The sequence below is a fragment of the Mixophyes fleayi genome, chromosome 3 (genome assembly GCF_038048845.1).
Source record: "Mixophyes fleayi isolate aMixFle1 chromosome 3, aMixFle1.hap1, whole genome shotgun sequence".
Lineage (NCBI taxonomy): Eukaryota > Metazoa > Chordata > Amphibia > Anura > Limnodynastidae > Mixophyes > Mixophyes fleayi.
In genome coordinates, this window is record NC_134404.1 from 253,830,063 (window position 1) to 253,840,759 (window position 10,697).

The 10,697-nt window shown below is 46.9% G+C and overlaps 1 protein-coding gene across 1 annotated transcript in view; it reads right to left on the bottom strand.

Annotated features, from left to right (window-relative positions):
* LYST (lysosomal trafficking regulator) overlaps positions 1–875 on the bottom strand; it is a 461,445-nt gene extending 460,570 nt beyond the window's left edge. Inside the window, exon 1 of the mRNA XM_075200948.1 lies at positions 773–875. The gene's annotated coding sequence lies outside the window, so the exon portion shown is untranslated. The remainder of the gene's footprint in view (positions 1–772) is intronic.
* Between the last annotated feature and the right edge of the window lie 9,822 nt (positions 876–10,697).

The window sequence follows — 10,697 nt, forward strand, 5'->3', positions numbered from 1 at the left end:
GCAATGGGCTTGAGAAAGAGCAAGCCAATTAGCAGTACACAATTCAATCATTTTACACATAGCTACACCATGTTTCCATAATTGACAAGCTGTCAGATAACACTGACTCGGGTGTAGTATGAATAAATAAAAAAGTGAGAAAACAGAATGCTGGATCTCTCTACACAGAAGAGCGATTTGGAAGTAAATAAGCATTTAAAAATATTTATAAAATCACAATGGTGTTAGGAAGTGAAAATTCATCTGTGGCCAGATAAGAGACAATGTTGCTAAAATAATTGTAAACAAAACCAGTGTCTGTTTTTGCAATGCAGCTATCACAACAAACCATGATGTAGTTCTAGTTGTCGGTTTCCTCTTTTCTAAAAACAATCTTAACTTGTCAACATTGCAGAAGAAAGGTAAAATGTATTGTGAAATAAAACCAAAAACCTACTTCCATGGAAATTACTTGCCAGATAAACCATTTAAAACTAGGCACATATAGAATAAATGTTACATTACAATTAGATTTCAGATGCATGTTTTTATAGCATCGATTGCAGATCTGCCTAAGGAACTAACTGACATGTAAACACATAATTCAATGGTTTGATATAACCCTTCTCACAAAAAAAAATCCGTCACACCCACTGTCAAATATCGCGCAGAAGTTCATTTCTCTGAATGCTTTTGTTTTTCCGGCCCTATTTTATTAAAGCAAAATAAATTTTAAATCGAGTATTGCATAATAAATATAATACATGTAATAAATAAAGCAACAGCCTAATACCTCATCGCATCAACGCAGACAAGCGGAAAAGACGGGACTTTCCGTCGGTACTTAGCGGCACGGAATACCGGCAGCTATCTGACAGCCTGCAGATCATGCGCCGTGGACAGTCACCTCCAGCACCGCGATACGTCGCGAGAACGGGAGGTTTAGGAGGCAGGAAGTATCGCGGCATCAGTCATTGCTGGCTGGTGCAACAGGCCGAGACTTTCCGGCGTATGCGCGCTCTCATAGCTTTGCTGAGTGTGGAAGGGGGACAGTAGAAGGAAAAAGGTAGTAAGAAAGAACGGAACTAGTGCAGTAAGGGAAAAAGAAACCCAGAGGAAGCAGAATGGAGGGTGAAAATGGGTATATAAGAAAAACTCAAAATGAAGTATAGAAATAGATTAGAAATGTATGCAGGGGAGTGGAAGAATGACATGTAGTTTAAAAAGGAATTGCAGTATCTATGGGGCATATTTAATAAAGCACGATAGTGCTTTTAACGGGTCATTAAGGTCCCACAGTGTCCTCCGCAAATTTATTAAGGGGGCATGATATCTGCTGCTTTGCATTCCTCTTCGTTTTTGGGAGCAGTCACCATTCAACAGAATGGTGACTGCTCCTGGCTGCAATCTAACAAGTCCCGAAAAAACATTTTTTTCGGGAACTTGTCATGTTAATGTATGCCAGCTGCAGCTGGCGTACATCATCCGAATTAAGGAAATCTAATGCTGTCAGCTCTGCTCCGGAGAGCAGAGCTGTACAGCGCATGTGTGGAGGGATGACATGATCCCTCCCTGTCACTCAGCGCTCTCTAGTTGCAGAGACAGAGAGGGGATCTGTGTGCGCATGTCCAGTGGACATGCGCACTTGAAGAGTGAAGAGAAGACCCGAAGACAGCGCTTCCGAAGAGGGGGGGTAAGTATGATTTTTTTTTTATCACTGAAACAGCAGTTTATCGGAACTGCTGTTTCTGTGCAGGGCTGTACATAAATGTGAGAAGTAGTTCAATCCTTATCATTGCGATAAGGATTGAAAACTACTTTTCACTTTATGTGAATATTGATAAATGTGCCCCTATGTTTGATCTGTACCTAGATTTAACAAAAGAAAATATAGTCAGGTGCTCTAAAATAAACAATGAGTTTGGAAACTAGGGTTACCAATAATTTATCTTCCTAATATGGGACCTGGGTACAGGGAAGAATTCAGCGTCCTGTGCAAAAAAAATGTGGAAATGTTATGTCAATTATTATTATAATCGTTTATTTGTAAGGCGCCACAAGGTTTCCGCAGCGCCGTACATGGTACAAACAGTAGACTATACAGGGTAAAATAGTACAGAACAATAAACACAAAGTACCAGTACTTCAGAAACTCCAGGCAGGCAAATACAGTAGAGACGGAGCGGAAGAACAGGTATGGAGACAGGAGGGAAGATGGGCCCTGCTCATACGAGCTTACATCCTAAGGGAGGGTAAACAGAATCAGGTACATAAGGGAGCCAGTGAAGCAACGGGGAGAGAGAAAGGGGGCAGGGGAGAACCAGAAGAGATGAGAGGTTAAGTGGATGGTTGGTAGGCCTTAAGGAACAGGTGAGTTTTAAGTGCCCGCTTGAAGGAGCACAGATTGGGTGAGAGACGAATGGAGCGAGGGAGGTCGTTCCAGTGAAGAGGGGCAGCACGGGAGAAGTCTTGGATTCTAGAGTGGGAAGAGGTGATCAGAGTGGAGGAGAGGCGGCGATCATTGGCCGAGCGCAGGGAGCGGGCGGGAGTGTGAATGGAGAGGAGGCTAGAGATGTAAGGGGCAGTAGACTGAGAGAGCCTTGTAAGTGGTGGTGAGGAGTTTGAAAAGGATTCTGTAGGGGAAGGGGAGCCAGTGTAAGGAAAGACAGAGAGGGGAGGCAGAGGAGGAGCAGCGTGAGAGGAAGATGAGTATCGCAGCCGCATTGAGTATAAAGCGGAGGGGGGGGGCAAGGTGGGAGCAGGAGAGGCCAGTAAGGAGGAGGTTGCAGTAGTCGAGACGGGAGATAATGAGAGCATGGATGATAGTTTTGGTGGCATCTTGGGAGAGGAAGGGACGGATGCGGGCAATGTTACGGAGTTGGAAGCGACAGGCTTGGGCTAGCGATTGAATGTGGGGGGCAAAAGAGAGAGAGGAGTCAAGAGTGACACCTAGGCAGCGGAGTTGGGTGACAGAGGAGATAGTGGAGTTGTTAACAACGATAGAGAGGTCATGGTGGGAAGGGAGTCTGGGTGGGGGAAAGACAATGAGTTTGGTTTTGTAAATGTTAATTTTAAGAAAGCGAGAGGACATCTAGGAGGAGATGGCTGAGAGGCAGTCAGTTATACGAGAGAGGAGGGAGGGGGAAAGATCAGGAGAAGAGATGTAGAGTTGAATATCATCAGCATATAGGTGATACTGAAGACCGAAAGAGGAGATGAGAGCCCCAAGGGAGGAAGTATAGAGCGAAAAGAGTAAAGGGCCAAGAACAGAGCCCTGAGGGACTCCAACAGGGAGAGGGGAGGGGGAGGAGGAAGAACCAGACGTGGATACGGAGAAGGAGCGATTAGCAAGGTATGAGTTTAACAAGGCATGGACAGAGCCAGAGAGGCCGAGTGAGTGAAGAGTTTGCAGTAGGAGGGGGTGGTCCATGGTGTCGAAGGCCGCGGAGAGGTCAAGGAGGATGAGTATGGAGTAGTGACCCTTGGATTTGGCTGATAGGAGATCATCGGTTACTTTAGCCAGGGCTGTTTCAGTGGAGTGGAGGAGGCAGTAGCCGGATTGGAGAGGGTCAAGGAGGGAATTGTCAGAGAGGTGTCTGGTGAGGCGGCTGCAGACAATCTGCTCAAGTAATTTGGAGGCATATGGGAGAAGAGAGATAGGGCGGTAGTTAGCAAGAGAGGTGGGGTCGAGATTGGGTTTCTTAAGGATAGGGGAGATAAGAGCGTGTTTGAATGAGGATGGGACAACGCCAGAGGAGAGTGATAGGTTGAAGAGGTGTGCGAGGTAGGAGCAGGCAGTAGGAGAGAGAGAGCGAAGGAGGTGGGAGGGGATGGGATCAAGAGGACAGGTAGAGGGTGGAGAGGAAAGAATAAGGGAGCGAACTTCACCTGATGTGGGGATGAAGGAGGACCACAGCTGGTTGATGGCGGGAGGTGAAGCGGTGGGGGGAGAGGGGTGGGAGGAGGAGATGTTGCGTCTGATGGCTTCAATTTTGGAGGAGAAAAAGGAGGCGAAGTCAGACGCAGAGAGGGAAGGTGGGAGGGGGGGGAGAGGAGGGAGTTGAATGTGGCAAAGAGGCGGCGGGGGTTGGAGGACTGAGAAGAGATGCGCGACTTGGAGAAGGATTGTTTAGCGAGGGACAGGGCAGAGCAGAAAGAGGAGAGGATGAATTTGAAGTGAAGGAAGTCAGCCAGGGAACGAGATTTCCTCCAGAGGCGTTCAGCTGTGCGAGAGCACTTTTGGAGGGAGCGGGTGAGTTTGGAGTGCCAGGGTTGGGGAGTAAGGCGACGACGGCGGATAGAAGAGGCCGGGGCGACGGTGTCCAGGGCAGTAGTGAGGAATTGGTTGTAGAGAGAGGACGTCTGATCAGGGCAGGCCAGAGAGGGAAGGGGTGATAGGAGAGTTTCAAGAGAGGCGGAGAAGGAGATGGGGTCAATGGCTTCAAGGTTGCGCCTGGTGAGGGTGGCTTTAGGCGAGGTGGGAGAAGGAGAGGAGATGGTGGTCGGAGAGTTGGAGAAGTCAGAGAGATCACAGAGGTGAGAGAAGACAAGGTCGAGGGAGTGACCAAGACAGTGGGTAGGGGAGGAGGTCCACTGAGTAAGGCCAAGGGAGGAGGAAAGAGTGAGAAGTTTGATGGTGGCAGGGTCAGAACAGTTGTCAATAGGGATGTTAAAGTCACCCAGTATAATGGAGGGCAGGTCAGAGGAAAGATAGTGGGGGAGCCAGGCGGCGAAGTTGTCGAGAAAAAGAGAGGTAGGGCCAGGGGGACGGTAGATGACGGAAACACGGAGGTGGATGGGGGAGAGAGCCGACTTCAAAGGAGAAGGAGAGGGAAGGTAGAGTGGGTATGACCCGAAAAGTGTAGTTAGGGGATAGGAGGAGGCCCACTCCCCCTCCTGGACGCTCGTCTGGTCTGGTGGAGTGGGTGAAAGAGAGGCCCCCATAGGAGAGAGCGGCAGGGGAGGCAGTATCAGAAGAAGTGAGCCAGGTTTCAGTTATGGCAAGAAGATTAAGAGAGTTAGAGATGAAGAGGTCGTGAATGGAGGACAGTTTGTTCCGGACAGACCTGGAGTTCCAGAGGGCACACGAAAAAGGGGGGGATGAAGAAGAGGAGATGTGGATGAGATTGTCAGGGTTGATGGAGCGAGGGGAGGGGGGGTGAGAGATAGGATAGAGAGATTTGGGCCCTTGGTGGGGGCTGGGGGAGAGGATGGGTATAGGAAAGGAGCGAGGCGGCATGATGAGAGACAGGGGAATAAGAGAACGGCCGGAGGAAGCAGGGAGGTGAGGGGGAGAAGTACAGAGAGGAGGGCAGCAATAGGGAGTTCGAAGTGGAACAGATCAAATTAGAAGCGGAGACAAAGCAGTGAAAGCAATGTGGACAATGTAAAAGGAGAAGAGCAGTGGCAGAGCAATAGAACAATGTGAAGTGGAGGAGAATGAAATCACGATCAAGCGGTGTAGACAATGTACAGTGGGGAATAAAAATAAAGGAGTAATTTTATTTTTTTATTTTTGTACACGAATGTTCACACCTATGTAATATTGCTGAACAGCATATTTATTGTTATTCAGATCTAGTGATCAACATATTACTTTATATTGTCCATAATATGTTATAAATAATATCAACACAAGATTGTGACAGGATGGACCGCCTATGCCACCCTGTCTGTTGTTGCTGGGAATCGGCTGGGCTTACTCTGCCACCATCCCCTTTCGTTATTCTGAATATGCCCCTCCTGCTGCAGTGCGAGGGGCCTGCTGCCACCACTGAGCTCCTTTTATGGCACTTAGAACCACGTTCCTTCTGGGTAACTGATGCTGCTAACGTACCTTGTTGCTGGTGTACCTGGGCTGGTACTCCTGACCTCTTATTATAGATCAGGGTTGCTGTGGGTGGATCCACCCTGGCCTATCACACTTACCAGGGCAGCATGGGTAGCAGGCAGAGCGGTGGTACCGGAAAGCTTGAGTCCAAACCTCAGAACAGCCGAAAAACGGATTAGAGTTTGGGTCTAATATGTAGGTCACAGGATTTTCAGCATGGAAGATATTTTCAAGCAGGTCTATGAAGCAAGTGATGTTTATTGGTTAAGTGTCCTGACAAGGACAGTTCCACTGATTAGAGGTATCAGTGGTCAGAGCAGATGGAATATCAGAATGATACATTACATGTTCAAATAGCTCACTTTTTATACAGTTCTGACATAACTCCTAGCAGGGGTAAGCTTCTAACAGTTGAACTTCCATATCAACTTGATTTCCATCAGATCTCGGGATGTAATCTAGTTTTGCATCGAACACAATTTAACTTCCACTTCACCCTGGTTTCTTCACATGTTTTGTCTCCATTGTTTAGAGTTCCTGTCTGTCTAACACGAGCTGCATTCAGGTAACGGACCCCTGCTGTGCATTGAAGTGTTGGTCACTCACATTGAATAGACTTAATTAGCCTTAATGAGGACATCCTCTAGACCAGTGGATTCCAAACTTTTTTAGTTCAAGGCACCCTTAGGGACTCCAAAAAAATTTCAAGGCACCCCTAAGCCAAAATAATTACCAAGTAGTCTCCCGCCTTGCTTACCACTGGCCCTGGCCGAGGCACTCCTGTGAGATCTCAAAGGCACCCCAGGGAGCCTAGGTGCACAGTTTGGGAACCACTGCTCTAGACTACACAACAGACTTACAAATGCTTATTAAAAATGAAACATATACCTCAGACATGAATGCATTCCCTCTAGCAAGGTTACAAACAAAAGCAAATCCTTTTCCTGGTCAATACATTTCCTACTAAAAAAGTGCAATACAATATAACTACATTTGCAATTACATAAATAAGTACCCTGCGCTATTTCCTTTAAATTAATTTATACCATAAGTTATTTATACGTGATCCAGTCACAAAGGTATACAAAGTTGAGACATTTTTGGCAAGTACCTAGTGCCAAGCTTAATATGGAGAGTCATATCTAATTCCAGGTGAAAATTACAGAGCCATATCCAGAGTCAAGTCCAGGGCCGGACTGGCACTCCTGGCATTTGCCAGAAGGGCCGATGGCTGTATGGTCCGGTCCGGTCCCTGCGCTTCCAGTCCTTTTTTTTTTTTAACTTCCGCGCAGCCGCGCGATGTGACGTCATGATGTCACGCAGCCGTCGGTCTGTTGAGCGCGCAGGGTGTTGAGGTGAGTTGGTGTGAGTTGGTGCATGGGAGACTTGGAGAAGTGATTGAAAATGTCTGCAGGGGGAAGGTGTGGTGTGAGGGACAAAGTCTGCAGGGGGAAGGGGGGGTGTGAGGGACAATGTCTGCAGGGGGAAGGGGGGGTGTGAGGGACAATTTCTGCAAGGGGAAGAGGGGTGAGGGACAATGTCTGCATGGAGAGGGGGGGTGAGGGACAATGTCTGCATGGGGAAAGGGGGTGTGAGGGACAATATCTGCAGGAGGAAGGGGGGGTGAGGGACAATGTCTGCAGGGGGAAGGGCGGGGTGAGGGACAATGTCTGCAGGGGGAAGGGCGGGGTGAGGGTCAATGTCTGCAGGGGGAAGGGGGGGTGTGAGGAACAATGTCTGGAGGGGGGGTGTGAGGGACAATGTCTGCAGGGGAAGGGGGGCGAGGGACAATGTCTGCATGGGGGAAGGGGGGTGTGAGGGACAATGTCTGCAGGGGGAGGGGGGGTTGAGGGACAATGTCTGCAGGGGAGGGGGGTGAGGGGCAATGTCTGCAGGGGGAAGGGGGGGTGAGGGACAATGTCTGCAGGGGGAAGGGGGGTGTGAGTGACAATGTCTACAGAGGGAAGGGGGGGTGAGTGACAATGTCTGCAGGAGGATTGGGGGTGAAAATGTCTGCATGGGGGCAATGGCTGTAGGAGGGGAAAAATAAAAAATGGCCAATGTGTGTGGGGGGACAGTATATTACTGTAATGTGTGTGGGGGGATAGTATATGACTATAATGTCTGAGGGGATAGTATATGACTATAATGTATGTGGGGGGACAGTATATGACTGTAATGTGTGTGGGGGACAGTATATGACTGTAATGTGTGTGGGGGACAGTATATGACTATAATGTGTGCTATTAAGTGAATGTGGGGCTGTTTGGGGAGAACTAGGTATATTTATTAAATGAAATTATGAATTATTTAATGCCTGAGATGGGTGTGGGAAATGGTTATTTTTATTAAATATAAATGCTATTTAATTTCTTGCTGGGGTTGTTTGGAGGGAGGGAAAGCGGTTTATTCATTAAATGGGAATACTATTAATTTAATGTTGGGGCTGGTTGTAGGGAAATAGGTCTATTTATTAAATGTATATACTATTTAATGTCAGGGCTAGTTGGAGGGAAATAGATGTATTTATCAAATGTTAATACTATCATTTTAATGTTGGGGCTGGAGTAAGGCCTAATTTTAAAACGTAGGTGTTATATTGATTTAACACCGCTGCTGGTTGAAGTTTTCTAAATTTCATGTAACCATTTTTTTTTTTCAAATAGGGACCCCAGCATTCCAGGATCCAGACAAGCAGCAACTGATCTAAAGACACCAGCAGCCACAAGTGGAGTCAATGACAAGACAGGTAAGAGAGACCAGGACATTCTGCCAACTGTCCTGAATTTGGTGAGTGACTGTCCCACTTAGTCAGGATTTGGTCTGACTACAAGGACAGTTGGGAGGTATATATTGCTTCACATTGTACTGCTTGTGAAGGCAGAACTGTGTGCACCTAATAGTAGTGCTCACAGTATTGCCTGTGTATTTGTTGAAAATGTGTCTAATAACCATATTACATCATAGGAGCCCCCCTGTCTTAAGTGCCTAGGGCCCCCTGAGCCTAAATCCAGCTCTGGTTAGCAGGAGGGAGCGGATAGCTACTCCCAGTTCCTGGATAGGACACAGCCTGCAGAGCAAGCCGAGGAGCTCTAAGTAAAGTGAGATTTATTAATCTAAGTGAGATTTATTAATCTTGTGAGACTAAGAGCTTCCCTACTCACTCTACAGGAAGTTCCCACCCTGATGGATGTCAGCAGCATCAGAAGCATAGATACGTGCAGTGGGCTGGGGTTGTTGTAATGTGTTTCTGGGGTGGGGGGTGGCATAATAGGGAGGGCCTGATAAATGTAATGCTTTATTATAATGTATGTATCAATGCCCCACGTCAACCATGCCCCCAACATAATGCGGGTAAGCCCCTGGTGGCGCTGCTGCTGGGCAGCGGCACACAGTTTTGTCCTGCTCATCAACAGAGATGGGCCTGTATGTTTGAAATGCCAGGGCTGATTTTTAGTCCCAGTCTGGCCCTGGTTAAGTCTAACATGCAGACCCATATCTGGTGCCAATTATACGGAGAGTCCATCTTAATGTGCAGAGTCATATCTTGTGACCAGGAGCCTGATGCTTACATGGATGCATGTTGGGCATAATGTACACTCAAAGAAGCCATACGGGAAAATAGAATGTTTACTTATATATACTGAGTCAGAGGCATCTCAAGATGCGTCCAGCACTGCACCTTTAGCATTCATGCCACATTTATATCATGCATATATACACTCACATAAGCACAACCAGGTCATAAGCACCAGAAAACTTTGCTAACATTTATTTTGATAGTGAAAAATACATCTGTCTTTAGAAGTGATCTAGTACTCCTCTCGTAGGAATGAAAGTTGAAAAAAAATATATTTTTAAAATCCATCCATAAAATCCTATAATTTATGCCTGATTAATGCAGAAAGAATTTCAGTTTCAGAGGTGAATTTGCAATCGGCAAATCAGAAGCGGCTAGCTAGTGCTGATGACCGTCAATATCATCAACATGTATTTGCACCTGCCCTCTAGTAGGTGCAAAAGATACAGCTCCTGACAGGCATATATGTGTTTGCGTGCTGGTCTGCCTCAGCCACATTTGTGTGAATCTGCCCTTACTGTACTCTGCCTACATTAGACCGTCCTTTCCCTCCCCTGCCCTGCCTCTACAGTAGTATGGTGGCACTTCTCTGCATGTGCACTTATACGTGCGCTCTCTTTTTGGGCATGCTTGTAATTTATGCTAAAGACATACTTACCTTCTAGTTCCTGCTATGAACCTATAAATTGTTCACTTCTGTATTGTTTGTTTGAGAGGCATGTTTGGCATCAGTAACTGATGGGGAGTGCTGGTGCCATATTGCCATTTGGAGGAGTTTGGAGTACCTCTTTGTAAGTTAGCTCTCAATTTATAAACATAGATATGTATGGCCCAAAAATAGGGACTCTCACTGTTTAGAGCAGGCCTGTCCAACCTGCGGCCCTCCAGATGTTGTGAAACTACAAGTCCCAGCATGCCCTTCCAGCTATCAACAGGTTGTCTACTGGCACAGCATGCTGGGGCTTGTAGTTTCACAACATCTGGAGGGCCGCAGGTTGGACAGGCCTGGTTTAGAGTTTGGACCACCCTATTAGCCGAAGCGCTATGAAGTGGCGCATGACTTAACATACAATTGTAAATGTTTGCAAATGAGAATTCTGCATTTTTACGTAGAATTTTAAATAGCTCCTTTTGCTGGTTATATCAGTGTGGGGGGGGGGATTTTTCTCTGTATTTGTTCCTTTCAGGATAACCCTGCCCTTTTTTACCTTGCAAGTTAATTCTTTCTATCACTTTCCTCTTGCCTACTGACTGATACCACTGATTCCTGTTCTGCAGAGCTATCTGGCGGCCATTTGGAATACAGCT